Genomic DNA, 24,107 nt, shown 5'->3' on the forward strand with positions numbered 1-24,107 from the left:
AAATGTACTTGGAAAAAGTGTATGAAGGAAAATTCTTGCTTAAATATCATGCTCATGATTAGAAAAGTGAAATTTGAAATAGCACTTTATTTCCTTTGATTTGGAAAAATTAGAAGATCAGATAATATAGTGTTAATGAGTACTGGACAAGAATCTTCATTCAGTTAAAATTAATCTTCATTAAGTAAAAATTAATTTAAAGAAGTGGGATTATTAGAGGAATACAAAAGGAGAAGTGGAGAAATATATTGATGAATATGGTAAGGTAAAATAAAGTAAGAGGGGGATCTTGAAAAAACTGGGAATGACATGTCATGAGATGAATAATATAATTAACAAGGGTCTCTGCAGGTAAAATCTGCAAGGTCACAGGTCTATTTGAGGAAAATACATTCATTATTGAGTTCTAAATTTGTGTTTGAGTATTCAAAAATACTGGTCACTCAGACTTACTGTCTTCTGTGAAATTTTAGTATTAAAATCAATGAAGTATAAGTTGAATATCCAGTGATACCTCTCGACTTAGATTAACAGCATATTGATGGTATTGTTTTGAACGTTTGTATATAATTAAATTCAAGAAAATAAATTGTTAAATTAAGCATTTTGTTCTGCTCTTACCATGAGTGTGATTTTGCAGTGTAAACCCTTCATAAATAAGCTCATAAACTTCTCTCAACTTGGGGAGGGTTCATTATGACATTTTTTGTACATGCATACTACATTAATCAATCATATTTGCTCCCCCATCTTCGTCCTTTGTCCACCTCACAAATAGTCCCCATTCGACTTGCTCTCTGTACCATTCAGAGAAAAACCCAACAAACCATATTAAGTCTTTGCTGCACAGATATTTCGAAACCTATTGTTGGATTTTTTTCCATGTGTCTCTCACCAAAGGAAATTGCAAAATATTCTTGAATAGAAAACAATGTAAACTTTCTTCATTGTGCTGAAACTTGCATATCATATAATTTATTATTTTAACCATTTTTAAATATACAGTTAAATGGCACTAAATACATTCACAATAACTTTCATTTATTGCCACCATCCAACTCTAAATCAGTTTCTCATTTCTCCGAACTGAAACTATGCTCTCCATTGCCTCCTTCCCCTAGACACTGGCAACCACTGGTTTACAAACTGTCTCTGACTTTGACTATTATAGATATTTTATATATGCAGTCATTTCCTCTTGTATTTGTTCTTTTATAATTTGCTTATTTCATTTAACATAGTGTTCTCAAGGTTTATCCTACAGCATGTGCCAGAATTTTTTTCCTTGTTAAGACTTGTTAATAATTTGCCATTTTGTGTGTATGGGTGTGTGCGTGTGTGCGTGTGTGCATCACGTTGACCACATTTCCATACACCTCACATACGTATCTCACATTCATCACATTTTGTATACTCATTCATCTGTCACTGGACACTTAGGCTATTCCCATCTTTTTGCTACTGTGAATAATGCTGCTAGAAATATCTAGTAGGCCTTGTTTTCAATCATTTTGGATATATATAGTGAAGTGGAATTGCTGGATCATATGCTAATTCTAGATTTTATTTTTTGAGGAACCACTATGCCACAGTGACTACTATTTTACATTCCCACTAGCAATGAATAAAGGTTTCACTTTCCTCAGATCTTAGCCAATATTTATTATTATTTATTTTTTGACATAGGGTCTTGCTATATAGCCCAGGCTGTTTTTGACTTGAGTCATCCTGTCTCAGTCTCCCAAGTGAAGGGATTACAGATGTTGCACTCCATACCTGGCTTATTGTTTTTCTTCTAATGTAATGAATGTGACGTGACATATCATTGTAGTTTTGGTAGACTTTTTTATAGTTGTGTTGGGTGGGGGTACATTGTGGCATTTACGAAAGCTTTTACAATACATCAAATATATTGTACTTGAAATCACCCCTCCACTATTTTCCTTCATCCCCCCATTCCTGGTATAGTTTCAACAGATATCATTTTTCTATTTACATATATGTGTTTGGTAGACATTTTTAATGATTAATGATATTGAGCATCTTTAAATGTTTATCTTCTTTGGAGAAATATCTATTCATATGCTTTGTTCTCTTTTAATCAAGTTGTTTATATTTTATCACTGAGATTTAGGAGGTCTTTATGGATTATGAATATTAATGCCTATTAAGTATGTGATTTACAAATATTTTCTCCCATTCTTTGTTTTGCCTAGTTACTCTGTCAACAGCCTCCTTTGAGGCACAAAAGTTTGTAACTTTGTTGAAGTCCAATTTTGTCTTTTGTGCTGTTAGGGTCACATCCAGGAAATAATTGGCAAATAAAATGTGATAAAGGTTTTCATGAGTTCTTTAGAGTCTTAGCTCTCATGTGTAGGTCTTTGATGCATTTTGAGTTGTATTTGTAAGATAAAAATCCTATTTCATTCTTTTGAATGTGACTATGTAGTTTTCTGAGGAACATCCTTTAGTGGTTTGGGCACCCTTGTTGAAAACCACTTGACTGTTTATGTAAGGGTTTATTTCTGGATTTTCCATGACAGTCCACTGATCTGTATGTCTGTCTGTGTGCTGTGATTATGGTAGCCTTGTTGCAAGTTTTAATATCAGGAAGAGCGAGACTTCTAGTTTAGTTCTTCCTCAAGATGAGTTTGGCTGTTAGAGTCACTTGAAATTCCATATCAAAATGGGTTTTTCTATTTGAGCAAAATGTTATTAGAATTTTGATGGAGATTGCATTGACTCTGTGGATCACTTTGTGTAGTATTGATATTTTACCAACATTGTTTTCTAACCAATGAACATGAAATGTATTTATATTTTCTTCAATTTATTTCAGTAAGATGTTATAATGTTCAGTGTCCAAGTATTTTACTCTTTTAACACAACTGTAAATGAAATGTTTTTCTCAGCATCATTTTTTTGAATCTTCATAGTTAGTGTACAGAAACACAACTAGTCTTTGTGTATTTTGGAACCTGAAACTAGTGTGTCTGTGTAAAATTTTTAAAGTTTTCTATTGATAATATTATCAGGTTACCTACAAACAGAGATGATTTGAATTGTTCCTTTTTGATTTGGAGGCCTTTCATTTCTTTATTGTTTTTTCTTCTCTTGGTTATTTGAGGTAGAGTCTTGCCATGTAGCTCAAGCTGGCCTTAAACTTGATTCTTCTGCCTCAGCCACCTGAATGCTAGAATTATAGACATGTACTACCTCACTAGCCCTTTTATTCCTTTATCTTGCTTGATTTCTATGGCTAGGACATCCAGTACTATGTTGAATAGAAGTGGTGTGGGTAGATACCATTTTCTTCTTCCTGATATTAGAGGAAAAGCTTTCAACTTTTCAGGTATGACTTTTATTATTTTATAGTAATTTCTTTTAGTCCTAATTTGGTGAGTGTTTTCGTTAAAAAATAATGTTAAATTTTGCCAAAGGCTTTTCCTTCAGGTGTTGGATAATCACATAGTCTTTTTTTTCCTGTTAATGTGATATATTGCACGGATTGACTTTTGTATGTCAAAACAAACTTACATTCCAGGAATAAATTTCATGTGGTTATCATGAATAAATGCTTGTTGTTGAATTTGACTTTTAAATTCATGCTGTTCAAGGTTTTTGTGCTATAAAAATCCACAAGTGATGCTGGAATTTTTCTTTTCTTGAAGTGTCTTTAGTTTTGTTGGCAAGGCAATGAAGCCTCTGACTGTGAAAGTTTTCTCTACTTTTTAATTTTTTGGAGTAGTTGGAAAATGATTGGTGTTAATTCTTTAAATGTGAAGCCATCAGTTCAGGGCTTTTCTCTGTTGTGACTTTTTTTTGATAAAATCTTAGTAGTAGTTTATAATTGTGTGCAGATTGTATGTTTCTTTGTAACTTTTTAATTTATTTCTAGGAATTAATACATTTCACCTAAGTTATTCAATTTGTTGGTAATACTAATAATTGTTCCTAGTACATTCTTATAATCCTTTTGGTTTTGATAGAATTGGTTGTAATGCACCACTTTAAATTTTGATTCTAGTAATTTTCCTGTTCTTTTTTTTCCCCCTTAATCTATGTGAAGCTTTACCAATTTTCCAGATCTTTTTGGGAATGTGTATTTTCTGGGCCTTGATGTGTGCCTCCCCCCACCTCTAAATTTCTCTCATATGCATGGCTGCATGCTCATCAGTTTCCCAGAGTCTTGCTCCAGCTTCTTGTTGGGCCTTAGATGTTCTACTGTACTACTATGTCCATAATTTCTCACCCCCAGACATGCACAGGTCTGTTTTCCCCTGTTGTTTCCATGTGTCCTGATGCCTGCTACCAACTTTCCACCAGGCTGAGATCCACACCATGAACTGAGCCATAAAAGACAGAAACCAGTTCGTTTGGGATCCCACAAACAAAGTTGCAAATAATTTCTAATCTACTCCCTGCCTGAAAGGAAACCAGCAGTTCGACTACTTACTCCTTACCACCCCATGCCTCCGTGGGAGGGTTTGACAGAGCAGGTGGAAATGCCATGGAATTTCCTAATGTTTTGAATGTGGTTATTCTTTGATTCCATGTTTGTGTGGTTGCTGTAGATCTTTGATTAGTTTCTAGAGCTCCTACAGAGTTATTTTAGTCAGTATATGTGTAATGTTTCACTTATGAAAAAAGGGCCTGATGTTCCTACTCTGCTATCTTTCTGATGTCATTCCTCAAAAAAAATGCAAATCTTTGACAGGCTGAGATTAGGAGGATCACAGTTCAAGGCCAGCAAAGGCAAAAAGTTCGAGAGACCTCATCTCAACCAATAGTTAGATGCAGCGGAACGTGCATGTAATCCCAAGCTACTTTGAGGCTGAGATCAGGAGGATCACAATTCAGGCCAGCTTGGGGAAAAAAGAGTTTCCAAAACCCCATTTCAATGGAACAAAGTTGGGTGTGGTGTTTGTGTCTGCCATCCCAGAGATAGCAGGAAATGTAAAATTGGAGGTTGAAGTCAACGCTGGCTTGAGCAAAGAGCAAGACAGTATCTTCAAAATAACCAGAGCGAAAAGGGCTGGAGGCGTGACTCAAGTGGTAGGGTACCTGCTTAGCAAGTTCAAAGCACTGGGTTTGAACCCCAGTACCACACAAAAATGCAAATCTTATAAGTTTCAATTTGTATTAAGCATTTATTATCATTTAGTACAAAATTTTTCTTAAATTTAAGAAATGGATGGTACCTCTAGGAAATTCCAAGGTAAGAGGGCACATGAGAAGGACATCTGTTGAATTATCCTGCTAATATTTGAGTAAGTGTATGCAGTCATGACCCTAGGCTTTCTGAGATTTTCTCTTTTCATACCAGACTTATATGAAACCAGGTTTCTCCATATTGGTGATACAAACTCTGAAAGAAACCCATTGTAAAGAAGAGTTTACAGTTCATAAATCAAATGCATAATTTGAATGCACTTCTCACCCAATTAGTATGGTTTCTTATATCTTTTTGTCCTATAGATAACCCCTTCACTTTCTGTCTTGGATGCTGTATTCTTCCCTTGCTAGGGAAGCAATAAATTCAGTGTTGCTTTCTAATTGCTGTTTGGCCATCCTCCTATTTTGCTTCTTATGTAGCACATTCTCACCTGCCATCCTGTTTGGTTCATGCAGCTGGTAGTTATAAAGCTTTATCATGAACTTTAAAGTAAATGACTTTAGTCTTCTGAGGCAAATCTGATATGTTTCACATACCTTGAAAGTAGTAATAAACATCATTTTGCATCAATTTAACATCATAATTGTTAAATTATGAGTCAACAAATATCAAATCAGAAGTTATTCTTTTGTCTACATGTAAAACTTAGAATTTCCTGTTAATTTTCTCATTTCATTCTACAAATGCTCTCTGGATGATTATTCAATTTTTTTCTTTTTAAACTTAAAGACAAGTTGGTAAAATATTACAGACACTTCCACTATTCCCATTACCACAAGTTTCTTTTCAGGCTTTTGTTAGAAAAAATGCTGCTCACAAAGACAGCTTACGAGCAAATGTCACGTCCAAGGGCAGGGTTTAATGACAGGCGCGAGTCCTCTGGCTGACCTGGGAAAGATGGTGCAGGAAGAGAGTGAGTCTGGGCCAGGCATGGCTTTTTATAGAAGAGGGAGGTAAGAGGTTGGCACATGTGCAGGGGTCCCTGATGGGAGTGGAGCTTGGATGGAGCTCCACTTCTTGGAGCATGGGAAGTTTTGCTAAAGGGCAGGGCTGTTATTGGGAATGGCTCCATTTTCCAAGAGGTGAGGCCTGAGGATAAAATGGCGGCTGATTTATAAAATGGTGGCATTATTGTTCTATCATTCCCCCATTTTTTCTTTAATAATGATGAAGGTAGGGGCTGAGGATCAGGAATTGGAGAGAAGCATCGGTCTCTTTAGCTGCTTCCTGCTGGCAGGGGGTGTTGTATGGGGCAGGATCCTCAGGCTCCTGTGCGTCTTGGATGGGGCCTTTACAGCAGTTTTTCTGGGCAGTTTTGGAGAAGTTGATATCCCTGGAGGTATAACTGGTTAAATTTTTGATTAGCAATAACAGACATGGAGTCTAAAAGAAATCTTTGTACCGTTCTTATGATACAAGGGAGGAAGCTGAAGAATATGAGAGCAAGAAACATAGGCATCAGGATGGGCATCAGCCAGGAAAACCACTGTGAAATGTTGTTCCCTAGAGGGTTCCAAGAGTCCTCCAACTCCCTTCTCTGTCTTTCTAATTGATCCTGGAGTTCCCTAATTTTATTTTTTTCTACTCCTGACTGGTTAACATAAAAGCAGCACTCTTCTTGTAAAAATAGGCAGAGACCACCCTTCTCTGCAGTCAGCAGGTCAAGGTCTCATTGGTTTTGGAGTACAACTGAGGCTAGGGAGTCAAGTTGTTTTTGTAAGGTTAGGATAGACTCAGCCACCATTTGAAGATCACTTATCAATTGACTAGAGAGTTTTGTGTAGTAGTGGACAGAGGTTCCTATTTCCACAGCCACCATTCCCATGGAAGCTGTTATTCCCAGAGTAGCTAACAAGGGAATAGCCTGAATTGCCCTTTTAGATCGAAGTCGTGCAGTGAGGGGGATGGGTAGGTCCTGATCTTCCATGTCAGGAACCAAAAATACCAGAGTGCAAATACCCTTCCAGGCTTGGGATAAACAGGGGTATACACTTTAACTACATAGAAAGAGTCCCGGGAATGGGGGGCAGCAGATATTGTTTCTGGTTTTTTGGCTGCTCTAGTGGTGTGACATTTTTTGGCCACCAGGGAGTGCACCCCAACTATCCCTGAGAACTCTGCAGGCAAAGAGGGGCTGGTTGGGAGAGGGGAACTGGGGAAAGAGTGGAGGCGGTGGGTCTTTTGGTGAAGGAACAGTTTATGCTAAAGGGTGTGGAAATGTTTATGGGGCTGGTGATGACCTGAGAAGGGCAGTCTGCTGACACATCCAACAACCATGGACTAGAGTAGGATTGGTGTGGTTGAGTAGTTGATGAGTGGTATTTATGACATGGAGGAGAAGGGTTTCAGAAAGGGACAGCATGTGTAAAGGAATTTTAAGAGGCTTCCTGGTGGGAAAGAATAAGTCATTTAGTCTTTGAGGTACCTGGGTGTGGAGGACCTTCCAGAGGGCCTCATCCTAGACTCCACCTCCATCAGATATACCAAGCTGTGAGAGGTAAGTCCAGCATACCTGTTGCCCCTCTTCCCATGGCAGCAATAGCCAGCATGGTTGCCTTTGCCGATTCTCGTCCAATATTTTTGATTAAGATGTTGGCATAAAGTAGCGGTGCTATAGCACACTTTTTGCATGATGGTATATGCTGTAAATGGCTGGCATGGGTGGAAAGGGGGCCTGCTTGCAGAGATCCAAGTCATAAGAAAGAAGAGACCACAAGGAGTAAGGTGCACAGGGTGAGGTTTCCAAAACAGAGAGCTGCCCGATGGGACCATCTCAAGTCAGGGGGAGAAGTTGCCCACAGGCCAATACTTAGGAGAGAAGGGATGAGGACAAGAATTACCCACAGAAAGGGATGGAGTGAAAGCATAGGTGACACCATTTACAATAAGACAAAGAGAATGTCAGAAAATGAATAGATTTTTTTCAGGAGTAAAGTCTGAGAGAGTACCTTGGAGGTAAAGGTTGGCTATCTAATCTATGAAGCAGGGGTAAAGAAGGTATGAGAAAGGAGGGAGGCTGGTTGTATTGGGAAGTGGGAAGAGTAAAACCTCAGAGTAGAGGGTATATAGGAAAGAGTAAAAGCATGGGCAGGCACTGACAGGAAAGAATGGGAGAGGGGAAGTATAAAGAGTGAGTAGGTAAGATGCCAGGTCCCTAGGCATAGGGCTCCTGCTTATGCCCTGGGAGTCTCTGTGGGTGTGTGTCTGTCTTCTAGGATCTTGGGGAGGCAGGAGATCTTTAGTTTTCTTGGTCCTGTAAGAAGAGATTGGCAAGTTTTTTGTGGGGCTGCCAGTTTTAGATTTTGAACATGTACCCAGGAGGGAAATCCTGCTAGCTTAGCAGCTGTGGGGGTGGTGAGGATGACCTTAAATGGGTCTCTCCACTTTTCTTGTAGGTGTCCAGGTGTGGCTGTACTTTTTAGATGAACCATACCTTCCATTTGGAGGGAGAGAGTTATTTTGATGGTGTCAGAGGGCTGTGGTAACTGATCATGAGCATGAGACCAAAGGAGAGAGTGAAGAAAAGTGAGGAGAGGATTGAGGAGAGTGGGGGAAATGTGAGGGGGTTCTAGTTGAACTGTGATAGGGAGAAGCAGATGGCCATAGAGGACCTTGAAGGGGCTGAGCATGAGTGGTCTTTTGGAAGGGCCCAGAGGTGGAGAAGGACAAGGAGTAGGAGCTTTGTCCAATCTAGGTGGAGCTCGAGGGAGAGTTTGGTGAGAATATTTTTTAGTGTGTGATTGGCACACTCAACTTTACCTGAAGATTGGGGGTGACAGGGAATATGAAATCTCCAGTGAATATTTAAGGGTTGTGCCAATTTTGGGGAAGTAGAGGAAACAAACTCAGGCCCATTGTCTGACTGGATGGAGGCCAGGAGACCAAACTGTGGGATGATATCTGTGACCAAAATCGTTGTCATTGTGGGGGCCTTTTTATTGGTCATACTGAAGGCCTCCACCCATCCCATGAAGGTGTCTACCAATACCAGGAAGTACTTAATCCTCTTTACTGGAGGCATATGTCTGAAGTCCACCTGCCAATCCATGGCAGGGAGGCATCCCCTGGCTTGGTGGGTGGGAAAGGGAGGGGTCTGATATTGGAGTTGGGGTTTGTGTGCTGGCAAATTGAGCAGGATTGGGTAATTTGTTTAGGGTATCATATGTCTCCTGGAGATAGGGAAAGGGATTGGTGGAGAAAGGTGTAAAGAGCATGAAGATTAGGATGAAAAAGCATAATGTAAATAGGAGAGAAGAGTTTTAACTTCAGAAAGAGGAAGAATTTAGTGAGAGGGGGTGAGGAAGCTGGGGTAAGGGGTTACATGGTCAATTGGGGTGCAGTTTGGAGGGCTTCTTGCTTGGACTCTGTGTCCGCTCAGTTCTTTCCTCTGGTAATTATGGAGCAGTCAGTTTGGTGGGCTTTGTAATGAGTAATGCCTACCTGGGGAGGAAGGCGTGAAGCCTCTAAGACCTGTGCTATTAAGGCAGCATTGATAATATTGATAATGGGAGTTCTTCTTAGCAAGGAATCCCCTTTCCTTCCAGATAGCAGAGTGGGACAATAAAGTGTGAAATGCCTAGAATCAGTGTAAATGTTGACAGTTTTGCCTTTTGCCAGGGTTAGAGCTCTGGCCAGGGCAATCAATTCTGCCCTTTGGGAAGTAGTACCCAAAAGGAGAGGGCATGCCTCAATGATGGTGGAATCAGACATGATAGCGTATCCAGCTCTTCACTGTCCATTGTGTACGAAGGAGCTGCCATCAATGAACCAAGTGTAATCAGCCTGAGAAAGGGTGCCCTCCTGAATGTGGTCTGGGCAGGGGAGGAGCTCCTCAAGGATCTTGGGGCAGTAGTGAACAAGGGGTGTTGAAGAGAGAGGAAGAAGAGTGGCTGGGTTAAGTAGGGGACACGAGATGAAAGTTAGAGTGGGATCCTTGACCAAGGCCACCTGGAGGGACAGAATACGGGAGGGGGGCATAGAGTAAAGTCCCTTATATGTGTGGAGTTCTGAGAGACTATGGGGAGAGTAAACAGTAAGTGGGGGGGATGCAAAGGTAAGCTTTTTTGCTTTCTTGGATCAAGAGAGAATCAGCTGCCAGGGCCCTAAGGCATGGGGTCCATACCCTGGTTGTAGGGTCTAACTGTTTGGAGAGGTATGCTACTGGAGTGAAAGAGGGCCCTATGCTGTGCCCCAGAACTCCTAGGGCAAACCCTTGCCTCTCAGAAACATAAAGGAAAAAGGGGCAAGTGAGGTCCAGCAGGCAAAGCACCGGGGCTTGTAACAGGGCTTGTAAGAGGGTTTTGAAATGACCTGACACAGTCCAAGAGGGGTCTAGGGACTCTTGGATGGGACCCCTGGATGCCTCATATACAGGCTTGGCCATCAGACTGAAGTTGGGCACCCAGGCTCTGAGATAACCAGCCAGGCTGAGAAGGAGAGAATTTCAGCTTTGGTGGTGGGGGCAGGGAGAGAGGCTAATAAGGCCTTATGGTCTAGGGTGATAGCCTTATGAGAAGGGGAGATAGATAGGCCTAGGTAAGTCACCTGGGTGAGAGACAGTTGAGCTTTGTTAGGGGACATCCGGTATCTTTTTTTTCCCAAAAAATTAAGCAGGAGGGCAGTGTGTTGGCTATCCTCAAGAGAGGGGCTACAGAGCAGGAGTTTACTTGGGGAGAGATGGAGGGTAAGGAGGTCCTTAGCCAGAGCTTGGGCAAAGAGGTGGGGACTGTCCCAGAATCCCTGAGGCAAAACAGTTCAGGTCAATTGTTGGGAAGTATGAGAATCTGGATCAGTCTAGGTGAAGGCAAAGAGGTTTTGGGACCATGGGTGGACAGGAATAGTGAAGAAAGCATCTTTTAGGTCCAGGACTGTGAAATGGGTGATGGTACCAGGGATGTGAGACAGGAGAGTGTAGGGGTTGGGCACTACTGGGTGTATAGGAGTCACTGCCGCGTTGACTAAGCGGAGTCCTGTACCAACTGATAAGACCCATTGGGCTTCTTTATAGGCAGAATAGGAGTGTTACAGGGGGAGTGGGTTGGGCAAAGCAGGCCCTTAGCAAGAAGCTCTGAGATGATAAGCTTTAATCCCTGTAAGTGGATTACAAAAATGTGATATTGAGGTTGGTTTGGGAAAACAGAGGGATCCTTGAGAGTAATAACAATTGGCTCATGATGTGTAGTGACTGCAGGGATTTGGAGGTCCCACACAATGGGGTCCACCAGTGTAGTGGGTAAGGGCAAAGGGTTGGGAGGGGCTTGTGGAAGCAGGGCACCCATAATAGCAAGGAGGGGCTGTGAGGATGGAGACAAGGGGTTAATGGGTCATGGCTTAAAAGGGGATGTGTGTAAGGTGAAAGTGGCCTGGAATTTTGACAAAATGTCTCTTCCCAAGAGTGGGGTGGGGCAATTAGGGAGGACTAGGAAGGAGTGAGTAAAAAATGTATCTCCCAGTATGCAGGTTAAAGGAGAAGTCATTTAGGGCTGGGTAAGAGTTCCCTCTACCATGACTATGGAGGTTATAGAAGGCTTGGTAGGTTCCCAGAACTCCAGCAAGGCAGAAAAAGTGGTGCCAGTGTCTATGAGGAGAGAGATAGACCTACCTCCAATGAGGGCAGTTACCCCGGGCTCCCGTGAAATTAAGGTCATTGGGCCTGGGAGTCCTGGGCTCCGTCAGTCATCAGCCATAGTCATCAATCCTAAAAGATCAGTTAGGGAGGAGGGATGGTGGGGGGGCTTAGACCCTGTGCCTTGAGGGGTGGAGGGGCAGTCCATTGCCCAGTGGCCCTCCTGTTTGCACTTAGGACATGGCCCTAGCAGGTGGCATGGTTTAGGACATGCAGGGGCCCAGTATCCCTCAAGACCACACTGAAAACACAGGCCAGGAGGTGTTCGAAATTTTTCTTGGCCTCGGGAGTTAGAAGTTGGAAGCCTTTGTTGGAGGGCTTGTGCCAACATCTGGAATTTAGTCCTGTCTCTTCTGTCCTTATCAGCCCTTTGTTGTTCTTCTCAGTAATTATAGACTTTGAAGGCCATGTTTAAGATTTCAGCCTGTGGAGTCTGAGGGCCATTTTCTAGCCTTTTAAGTTTTTTTCTTATATCTGGGGTGGACTGGGAGATTAAGTGGGTCATAAGAATAATTGTCCCATCCTGAGTTTCAGGGTCAACTTTTGTATGGCATCGTAGTGCCTCTGTGAGCCGGGACAAGAAACTAGCTGGATTTTCCTCTTTTTCTTGTTGAATTTCTCTAAGTTTATCAAAATTAACAATCTTTTGGGCTGCCTTTTTTAGTTCTGCCACTAAACAAGTAACCATCTGATCCCTAAGCATTCTACCATTGGTTTGGTAATCCCAATTAGGCTCGTCAGTAGGGATCACTGTGGCCCCTACAAGATGGGTGGGGGTGGTGTGATGGACCTCATCTACATGTACCCTAGCTGTGTCCCAGACCCTGTGTCTCTCCTCTGGAAGGAGGGTGGAGGAAAGAATGAGACTGATGTCATGCCAAATAAGGTCATAGGATTGAGCCAAGTATTAGAACTCTTTAACATAAGAATCTGGGTTAGTGGTGAAAGAGCCAAGGCACTTTTCTACTTGAGAGACGTCAGTGAGGGAAAAGGGGACATGGACCCTCAACAATGCCTTCTGCTCCAGCCACTTCCTGGAGAGGGTAAATGGAAATTGGCTGACTGAGGGTCCATGACAAAGAGTGTGTGTGGGGCTCATGGTATCCTGTGGTTCTGGGTAGGCAGAAGGAGGGGTGGGGGCCAATGATTGAACAATGGAAGCCCATCTCTGATAAGGTGGAGGCTCATTAGCAGGGTTGAAAGAAGGGAAAGTTTCAGAGTCAGGAGAGGGTTCAGAGGAGGATTTGGCTGGTTTTGAAACAGATTTAGGGGCTAATAGAACCTGCACAGGGGAACAGGAAGTACAGTGTGAGGGTTTGGTGCAGAGATAAGAAAAGGATTGGATGTAGGGAAGTTCCTTCCATTTGCTAGTGCGCTCACAGAAGTTGTATAAATCTCTTATAATATTGGGATCAAAAGTGCCATTAAGTGGCCATTTGGAGGCATTGTCTAATGGATATTGGGGCCAGGTCTGATTACAGAGAAAAATGAGCTTTTGGGGCTTAAGATCAGATGTGAGGCATAGGGGCCCAAGATTGGCCAGGAGACATCTCAATGGGGAGTCTGAGGGAATTTGGGATGGTCTAATTCCCATGGTAAGGCCTGACCTGAGGAGAGATATGGCAGGCATCCCAAAAATATCAGGTCCGAGAGAGAGAGAGAGAGAGAAAGAGAGAGACAGAGATGTGGAGCACCCAGAAGCAACGTCTTCACCATGGGGGATCCACAGTCCCTAGTGGGGAACCCAGTTCCCAGGGACGAGAGCAAGCCGAGACCTAGTGCTAGGATTTTGAGGAACTGAGAGAGAGAGAGAGAGAGAGAGAGAGAGAGAGAGAGAGAGAGAGAGCGATCACAGCTCTGTGTTTGAGGAGGACTCACCAAGAGAGGATCTTGAGGGAAGATTGGCAGGTGGTGGATGGCAGTTGGAGGCACACTGGGGTGGAGGAATTTCCCTGTGAGTTAGTGAGGGAGCAGCACTTTCTAGGATCTGGGGGTTCCGGCAAAGCAGCTCTGGTCCTGGAGGAAGGGAATGGGAGTAGAGAGAGAGTGAGCGGGATGGGGTGGGGGAAGCTGGGAGAGCAAGGTCAGGGCCAGGAGTGCACCCAATCTGAGTCACGGCACCATATGTTAGGAAAAATGCTGCTCACAAAGAAAGCTCACAAGCAAATCTCATGTTCAAGGGCAGGGTTTGATGACAAGCATGAGCCATCTGACTGACCTGGGAAAGATGGCAGAGGAAGAGAGTGAGTCTTGGCCAGGTATTACTTTTTATAGAAGAGAGAGAGTAAGAGGTTGCCGCATGTGCAGGGGTCCCTGATGGGGGTGGAGCTTGGGTGGAGCTTGTCTTGGAGTGCAGGAAGTTTTGCTAAAGGGCAGGGCTGTTATTGGGAATGGCTCCATTTTCCAAGAGGTGAGGCCTGAGGATAAAATGGCCACTGATTTATAAAATGGTGGCATTATTGTTTTATCAGCTTTCCTTTTTGTTTTTCTGTAAGTCTTTTGTTTTTCTGTAAGTCTTTCTCCAACAGTGAGAAACCTACTCCCACTTAACATCATTCCTTTACTAATTTGTTCAGCCCCAGCGCACTTTCCTCAGAAGAGATTTTCAGTTATTAACCTATTGTCCTGCAAGACACAAATTCATTGACTAGAGTTCAGTGTTTGTATAGTTTTTTGTCTTGAAAATTAAATATTTATTTGATTTTGTAGCAGGCATTATGCTGTTAAAACATGATATTAATTATTCTCAATTAAGCAAAGGGTATTGATATAATATTAGGGATTCTTTGAGTTCTGTCTCTTGAGTCTAAATAGAACTTTCCTTATGATCCCACTAAATATATTAATACATTAATTTATTCAACCTTCAAGTTCATAGAGACCATTTTCATCAATTCTGGTGATAAAACATAGATAATGATTTTGGTGTTATGCACTGACCCAAGGGCTCTGCATTTATCATCTCACTTAAAATCTTTTTCTGTTATATTCTAGCTTCATCAATAGGTATAAATTACATGATGGTGAAATTTAACTCAGTGTTAGGAATTCTTTCAACAGTGAGAGACATCTTGCAATTGAGAAAGTGAGGTCTTTGTAATTAATGTACTTACATTAGAGACTGATTCTCTTTCAAATACAAGTTGTGACAGAAATCTTACACAGAGTAGAAAATTATACATTGCTTATGATTTGTTATTACAGATACTATAAACTCAAGGTTATTTAAATGAAATGTAAAGAAGTAAGGAAGATAAAGTGGGATAAAGCATCTTCATTTATGAAGGTCTCACATCCAGTCTCACTTTTTTCAAGGCTAAATTACTATGCTGATAGATGATATAAATAGTTTGTTTCATAATTTGTGCTTCACTGAGAGGCACCAAAGATTTGACACAGAAACCATTTTCAAACTAGCTACAGTATCCACCAGGATGGTGATGTTATGTATGAATGCTATATATTGAGCTCCTATAACAACATGCAAAATAGTTAAACTTAAATGTAGAAATTTATATACTTACTGATTTTTTTCACTGAAGAGGTAGCTTATTAATATAAACAGGTTTTTAAATGATGCAATAATTTTTGGATACTGAAAAAAATGAACTAAATATATCATATTATTTCATTTTGTTTTATTTCATTTGGGTTATCAAGCATATAAGGAAACAAAATAAAAATTTTTAGAAATATTAGGAGCTAATAAAAATTCTAAAAATTAGTAAGTAAATCTTCACATAAAAAGAAGCAAGAAGGGTCATGGGTTTGAGGCCAGCCTAGGCTACATAGCAAGACTCTGTCTCAAAACAAACAAACAACAAGCCAACATAAAAAGAGTCACATGATGATGATGATAATCTGACATTCTCCTGGCCAACAGAGAAAAATAAGTCTACGTGAAGAAAGTGGATTGCTAAGTTATTCAATATTCACAAAGATTTTCCCTATTATCATTTTTAATATCTCTCTTAACTAATATCAGTTAGATAAGTATCATCTTAACTAGAATGAGTTAAACCTGACATTCACTAGTGGAATTCTCATACAGATAAGTTCTTAGAGTGTATTGATAATATCTGTCATAGTGTGCATTGTAGTATCAGTAGCTTTAATAACTACTATGTAAATAAAGGCTTGCTTCTGATCTCTTCAATGCATTTCTGGTTTTAATATAAAAAGTAAGTCAACATATTTTCTTATCTATATTAAATCCTTCTACCAGAAAGTATAAGAAATATGGAGTTGACTTTCCTTTATTATAGGATCATATAGAAAAGTTTTGCAAATCAGATGACATGACACTAAAGAACCATACATTTTCAATGCATGCAGTGCACAGATATCATTTAATTGATCTTACACCACTCCAGGAGGTAGGACAGGGAAATTAGCAAATAGAAGCAAGCTGGAATGCCAACAAAGAGCTCTTTCTTACCATCAGCAACAAAAAAGCTGTGATATTAGAGGTTCAAATTTGTTCGATAGTGTAAAGGAGAGTTCTGAAATAAATCAAGTAATTGCAATTTTTAATATACACATATACAAGTATTTATTTCCTTTCTTTCTTTTTGGCAGTACTGGGGTTTGATTCTAGGTCTCCCACTTGCTAGCCAGGTGCTCTTCCCCTTGAGATGTGACCCAACTCTTTTTTGCTTTAATTGTTCAACAGATAGGGTCTCTGTTTGGGCCTGAAACCTCTGACTGTGATCTTCCTACTTATGCCCTCAGCATAGGTAGGATTGTAGTGCACTTTTGTGCCCAGCTTGTTGATTGAGATGGGGTTTCACTAACTTTTTGCCCAGGCTGACCTCAAACCACAATTTTGATCTTTACCTCCCAAGTAGCTAGGACCACAGACATGTACCACTGTGTTTGGCCCTACAAGCATTTCTGAAGCTTTCAGTTTTCTGCATTTTTTTGGTATTAAACATATTTTACAATGATTGCATTTTAAAAATGCATGAGGTTTCAAAATATCTAGAGCTCTTGGATTTCAAAATCAGTGATCTTTCTCTCACTGTTAAAATAGTTTTCACAGTGTTGGTCAGCTTCATGGATCAAGACTTACACATGAAAGTATCGATACATTGGATTCTAGTAATGAATGTCCCTTATTTGTTGGCTCAATGACTCAGCCACTTCTGTTGAAAATTCATGCCTCATGAAGTTATGATTACTGCCCACACCTATTAAAAATTCCAGTTTATTTGCCACCCCAGAACTCACTGACCTAGACAAGAACACAATGTTAGGTGAATTGTTTCCTAAATCACAGGAAGTGAAGGTGCCCCTGCAACTATGTAATCAACTGTTGGCTATTGATAATTCTTGAGCCGAGCTCTCCAATATGAGAGCTAAAAGCTACACATGGTTATTAAACTTTGGTAAAATTACCAATCTAGATTTCATCCACTCTGCATGTATGACCCATATGTTCCATATTGGAGGGCACAAATATAGACCATTTCCCTTATCACAGAGCATTTTCTTGGAGAGTGTTGTAAAGAGGGATACTTTCATAATTGCTCCAAAAGAATGCAGTCTTGGAGGAGGAACATTTAAACGGAGTCTATATTATAGACTGCATCTGTTCATAGGGTCTCCTGTGCCAGCTGCTACAGAATCTGGATAAAAATATCAGCTGCAGCCATTTGTATATGGGTTTGATTATGAGTTAATTTTACTCTTATTCTCATCAAATGGTGAGCCTTATGGTTCCTAACTGTGGCTGTGTATTAGAATCAGTGGTTTAACTGGTCTGGAGTTGGGGCAAGCAGAGAATCAGTGTTTAATAAAAGCATCAGTGGAGAATTGTATTCTTAGACAAGTTTGAGAAGCATTTGTTTAGTATATACATTAACTCATTTCTTCAAATAAATATTTGTATTATAGTAGGCTGTAGCTGAAATGGAGGTGTTTTAATGTTCTGTTGAAAAACCTACTGAATCCCAGATGTTAATGGGAGTTAATATACAGGTATCATTGTTATCTGGGTAGTCTGTAACAACAAACTGAGAAGCTGAATTGGACCTCATTTAGTTATATAACCCAAGCAACCACCACCAACGAGGCAGGGCAGCTTGGTATGCTCAACTGAAAGTGACATTGGAAAAATAATTCTAGAAATAAGTATAATTCCACTTTGTTCATAACTCAGTTTTTGGCAACTTGCAATAATAGTTCTACTGATTTTCATGTATTTTCTCTACAATCCTCACCAGAATGAATACAGTTCATCACTGTTATATTATCTCAGCCATCTTTCACAGTTTCACAGAATGATCAGTCATAGGATTGTCCCATTACCTCCTGACTAATAGTTGAATTTTGCTAAATACATGTTTTTTAATCACATAAATGGTTCATTTTCATGACTATGTAATATGTAAATTATATCTTTACAATGAAAAATTATAGAGGGTATGAATGGGTTCAAACATTTTATTTTTTTTTTTATTCAGTAGAAATTCAATTTTCCCTTTTATTTTTTTAACACAAAACAGAACTCCAAAATATTAGATTAGCATTATTTGTCATTGCTCTAACTCTTCCTGGGAAAAATAGAAACATTCAATGTTCAAAAGCATATTATGCAAGGCTTAAATACCTATGTCAGTGGACATCCAGACTTTGTTTTATTATACTTAGGATAATCTCATCCAATAATACTTATACTCTTTAGGAGTTAGTAAAAATGTGATTAAAATAATATACAATGTGGCAAAAATCATATCTCTAAAATTCTTGGCAGTAGTGTGTTATGACATTACAATTTCTACAGACTATGCTTTAACAAATATCTATCAGGTTATTGTGTATTTTTACTTTCTTTGAAATTGGTTATGCAATGTTTAAATATTTTTTGAATAGCGGGAATACTTTCATTATTTGCAACTTAAAACATATATGTAGCTTTCTTAAATTAGAGAAAATGGATGGAAGTAGCAATATGAAACATACTCACTTGCTGTCTTTGAAGGCCTCCTTTGATATAGGCTTATTTATCTAGGGTCTTTCCCAATATTACTCAATAAGCAAAGGCATTACTATCAAAAGGCCTCCACACTTGTGTTTTCCTTCATGCTTTTTATCTTGTTCAGAATTCCTTTCATTCTCTGAACTATGGATGTGGTGCAAATTTTTTTGCAGCAGTTTTTGACACTAAAGAAAAAGTTTATAATTGAAAATTATAGTTTCATTTAATTTCACTATATTTGACATGATTTTTCTTATATTTCATACCATATAAAATAGGATATATGAATAATACAAACAGGAGAAATGGATGTGTAGTATATAAATCTAATTATATATTGTTTTACAGAAATGACACTGGGGCATCCTTAACTTAGAACAGTGTAAATACAGGACAATGATTCTCCAGCTTCAGTCAACATAGACTTTCCAGAGAACTTAAAACATTGCTGGAGCAGAGCCCCAGAATTTCTGATTCACTAGATTTAAGGTCATACCCAAGAATTTGAATTTCTAACAAGTTTCCAAGACCCCCATGCTATGAGACCAGAGACTACACTTTCAGAAGCATTGATACAGTAATTTGAAAAGCTGAAGTTTCCTGGAATTTTTTTTTGTAAAATCTTAATATGTATATAGTTCGTGAAAAGATCAGTGAGTTTTAAATGAGAAGTCAACTTCAAAAGAAAAGAATAAAGAGAAATTAGCATCAGGAAGGAAGTAATGGTAAGTCCACTTTGAGCAAAAGACCTAGCTTGAAGCTAATGAAAACCATGACTAAATCAGAACATATCTATTGAATCCAAATATGTTTGATGCAAAGTCATTTGTTACAAAGAAAAAAAAGTGGAAATAACCAAAGTGCCCATTTAACAGTGACCTAGTCAAAGAAATTATGGTAGGTAAGAATATGAAGGATGTAAAAAGAAATACTTCTTTGAATATGCTGATATGGAAAGATTTTCAAGATACTTTATTATACTTTGAAAAATGAAAAGGGAGAATGGGGGTGTAAGCAAGTGGTAGAGCACTTGGTTGCCTAGCTCTGGGTTTGATTGCCAGCACTGAAAAAAAAGTATAAATATAGAAAGGATGCATGACTTCTTTACAGCATACATTTACTTATCTTCATATTTGAATATATAATTATAGATGTGCTTATAAATATACATATATATGACTTTCAGCAAAGTGAGCATAATGCCATAAATGTGCTTTCTTTTAAAGCTATCTGATAAGCCAGGTACAATGGCTCATGACTATAATACTAGTTACTTGGAAGGTAGGAAATGGGAGGTTTGTGGTTTGAAGCTAGCCAGTGAGGGTGGGGTGGGTGGGGTGGTGGGAAGCCATCTCAACTAAAAGCTGGGCATGGCGGTTCAACTGTCATCCCAGCTACAGGGGAAGTGTAAAGTAGGAGGATCATGATTTAGGCTGGAGTGGGAAAGAAAAATGAGATCCTACTTGAAAAATAGCAGAAAGGGCTGGAGCATGGCTCAAGTGGTAGAGGACCTCCCTAGAAGACATAAAGTCCAGTATCGCCAAACAAACAAACAAACAAACAAAGCTACACAATAGACTATTTTTTTTAGGGAAAGATGACAAGAGTGTTTTTAATGCTAATAATTCTCAGCCATTAAATAATTTTGGCAATTCACCTTCTATAGCAGAATATATTCTTGTATGGAAATACATATATGCCATGTGAATGTACAAAATTTTCAACTTTTAAAATCACAGATGGGTCACTCAACTAAAAGATCAGTTACCACAATGACCTAAACATTTCAATGTCAAAACCCCTTTGACAACAATCCAAAGGCATTAAAACAAGGTTCCCTTGTGGAAGACAGTGTTTCTCTTTTTTCTTCTATTTTTTAAAACAAATGTACCAAAATTTTGTAAGAAAATGCTGAAGAATATTAACATACCAGAGAGACAAAGGTTTATCAAGGAAGGTTAATGAAAGGCAAGCATACAAACTATAAAGAGAAAAACAAGGTATGGATGAACCCTACTGGAAGAAAGGAGCTATCAATAACTTGGAAACTGTGTGTTCTAGGAAACATTTTATTACAGAATTATTTTGTAGAACAAATACCACTTTGGAGGGCCAATGAGTTACACTGGTGCAGGTGAAAAAACCCCCACAAAATAAAGCTGCGTTTGGCTTGCAGACTCAAATACTGTTTTTTAGATCATGTTCACTTGAAAAATAAACAGATAGACAGATACATAGATAAATAGATAAGTAGATGAATGTTGTTTGATTCAGTGAAATTTCTAGTTTTAGGAAGAAATCTGTTGGGGAACCACTTCCTTTTCAAGAGTGGTGATGTGCTGGGCAAATTTTTGCATTGATGATATCATAACATTAAAGTGCATAAACATTCAACTTACTCTAAATTATTTGCTGCTGACCTCCATAGGTTGGTGTTTTTTATTTTATTTTATTGTTTTTACATTTACTTGCATGTGCATACATTGTGCCACCTCCCCACCTCCTTCCTGGCAGAACCTGTTCTGTCCCCTTGTTCTCCAAGTTTGTTGAAGAGAAAGCATAAGAGCTAATAAGAAAGATACCATTTTTGTTAGTCTGAGATAAAGATAGCTATGCAGAGAGATTTCTAGAGTAGTTTCCATGCACTTGTGTGTTGCAACCCACATTGGTTAATATCTACCAGACTTCTTTGCTACTTCCTGGTCCCCTTCCCATAGTGGCCTTTGCCAGATTAAGATCTTTATCCATTCCTCTACAGGGAGCACATCAACCACATTCAAGTTTTAGGTTTCCTTTCCTTTCACTATTTCTCCACATGCATGTTCTCCCCTTAGTGTGTAACCCATGTCCAATATATTACTGCATTTGTTTTGGGTCTATAATATACATATGAGGGAGGACATGTGATTTTTGGCCTTCTGAGCCTGGCTAACTTTGCTTAAGATGATGTTCTCTAGTTCCATCCACTTACTTGTGAATGATAAAATTTCACTTTCTTTGCGGCTGACTAAAATTCCATTGTGCATAAATACCGCATTTTCTTGATCCATTCATCAGTAGTGGGGCATCTTGGCTGTTTTCTTAGCTTGGCTATTGTAAATAGTGCTTCAATAAATATAGGTGTGCAGATACTTTTGTAATAATTTGAGTCTCATTCCTTTGGGTATGTCCCTAGAAGTGGTATGGCTGGATCATATGGCAGATATATATTTAGTTTTTTAAGGAGTCTCCATAACGTTTTCCATAGCTGTTGTACTAGCTTACATTTCCACCAGCAGTGTATGAGGGTTCCTTTTTCCCCACATCCTCGCCAGCATTTGTTGTTGTTGGTGTTCTTGATGATAGCCATTCTATCAGTGGTGAGGTTGAATCTTAGAGTGGTTTTGATTTGCATTTCCTTTATGGCCAGGGATGGTAAGCATTTTTTCATGTGTTTTTTGGTCATTTGGACTTCTTCCTTTGAAAAAGTTCTGTTTAGCTCAGTTGTCCATTTCTTTATCGGTTCATAGATTTTGGGAGAGTTTAGTTTTTTGAGCTCCCTATATATTCTGGTTATCAGTCCTTTGTCTGATTTATAGCTAGCAAATATTGTCTCCCACTCTGTGGGTGGTCTCTTCAGGTTAGAGACCATTTCTTTTGTTGTGCAGAAGCTTTTTAATTTCATGTAGTCCCATTTGTCCATCCTTTCTCTTAGTTGCTGAGCTGCTGGAGTTCTATTGAGGAAGTCCTTGCCTGTACTTATTATTTCCAGGGTATTCCCTGCTCTTCATGTACTAATTGCAAGGTTTTGGATCTGATATAAAGGTCATTAATCCACTTTGAGTTGATACTAGTACAGGGTGACAGGCATGGATCTAGATTCAGTTTTCTGCAGGCAGATAAGTACTTTTCCCAGCAACATTCATTGAAGAGGCTGTCTTTTCTCCATTGTATGTTTTTGGCACCTTTGTCAAAAATAAGGTGGGCATAGCTGTGTGGATTCATATCTGGGTCCTCTGTTCTGTTCCACTGGGCTTCATATCTGCTTTTGTGCCAGTACCATGCTGCTTTTATTGGTATGGCTCTGTAGTATAGTTTGAAGTTGGGTATTGTGATACCTCCAGCATTGCTCTTTTTGCTCAGTATTGCCTTGGCTATTTGCGGTCTTTTGTGTTTCCAAATGAACTTTAGGGTAGATTTTTCAATATCTGTATGAATGTCATTTAGATTTTGATGGAGATTGTGTTGAACATGGAGATTGCTTTTGGTAGTATAGCCATTTGTTGATTCTACCAATCCATGAGCCTGGGAGATCTTTCCATATTCTGTAGTCTTCTTCAATCTCTTTCTTTAGTGGTTAGTAGTTCTTCTTGTAGAGATCATTTACATCCTTTATTAAGTTTACTCCTTGGTATTTGTTGTTTTTGAGGCTATTGTAAATAGAATTGTTTCCCTATATTCTCTCTCAATTTGTTTATTATTGGTGTATAGAAAGGCTACTGATTTTGTAAGTTGATTTTGTATCCTGCTGCATTGCTGAAGCTGTTCATGGTGTCTAGGAGTTTTTGGATAGTTTTTTGGGTCTTTGAGGTATAGGATCATGTCATCTGCAAATAGGGATATTTTGACTATCTATTTATCTGTTGTATTTCCTTTTCTTGCCATATTGCTCTGTCTAGGAATTCCAGGACTCTGTTGAATAAGAGTGGGTGGAATGGGGACCCTTGTCTCATTCCTGACTTTAGGGGAATAGTTTCAGCTTTTCCCCATTAAGAATGATGTTGACTATAGATTTGTCATAGATAGCCTTTATATTGTTAAGGTACATTCCTTCTATTCCTAGTTATCTTAGAGCTTTTATCATGAAGTGGTGTTGATTCTTATTAAAGGCTTTTTCTGCATCTATCAAGATCATGTGGTTTTTGTCTTTGCTTCTATTAATGTGTTGTATTGCATTTATTTTATTTTTATTTTTATTTTTTTTGATTTGCATATGTTGAACCATCCCTGCATCCTTTGGATGAAGCTGACTTGATTGTGGTGAATGATATTCAGTTTGCCATTATTTTATTGTGGATTTTTACATCAGTGTTCATTAAGGAGATTGGCCTGTAGTTCTCCTTTTTGGATGTGTCCTTGTCTGGTTTTGAGATGAATATAGTACTGGATTCATTGACTTGGTTAGGCAGTATTCCTTCCCTTTTTATTTTGTAGAAAAGTTTAAGGAGTGTTGGTATTAGTTCTTTGAAGTTCTGGTAAAATTCAGCAGAGGATCCATCAGGTCCTGCATTTTTCTTTTTTGGGAGACTCTTCATTGCTGCTTCTATTTAATTACATGTTATAGATCT

General features: G+C 39.2%; 1 pseudogene; it reads right to left on the minus strand.

Moving 5' to 3' along the window:
• LOC141417234 (growth arrest-specific protein 1-like) overlaps window positions 1-11,823 on the minus strand; it is a 41,720-nt pseudogene extending 29,897 nt beyond the window's left edge.
• Between the last annotated feature and the right edge of the window lie 12,284 nt (window positions 11,824-24,107).

The sequence above is a fragment of the Castor canadensis genome, chromosome 15 (assembly GCF_047511655.1).
Source record: "Castor canadensis chromosome 15, mCasCan1.hap1v2, whole genome shotgun sequence".
Taxonomy (NCBI): domain Eukaryota; kingdom Metazoa; phylum Chordata; class Mammalia; order Rodentia; family Castoridae; genus Castor; species Castor canadensis.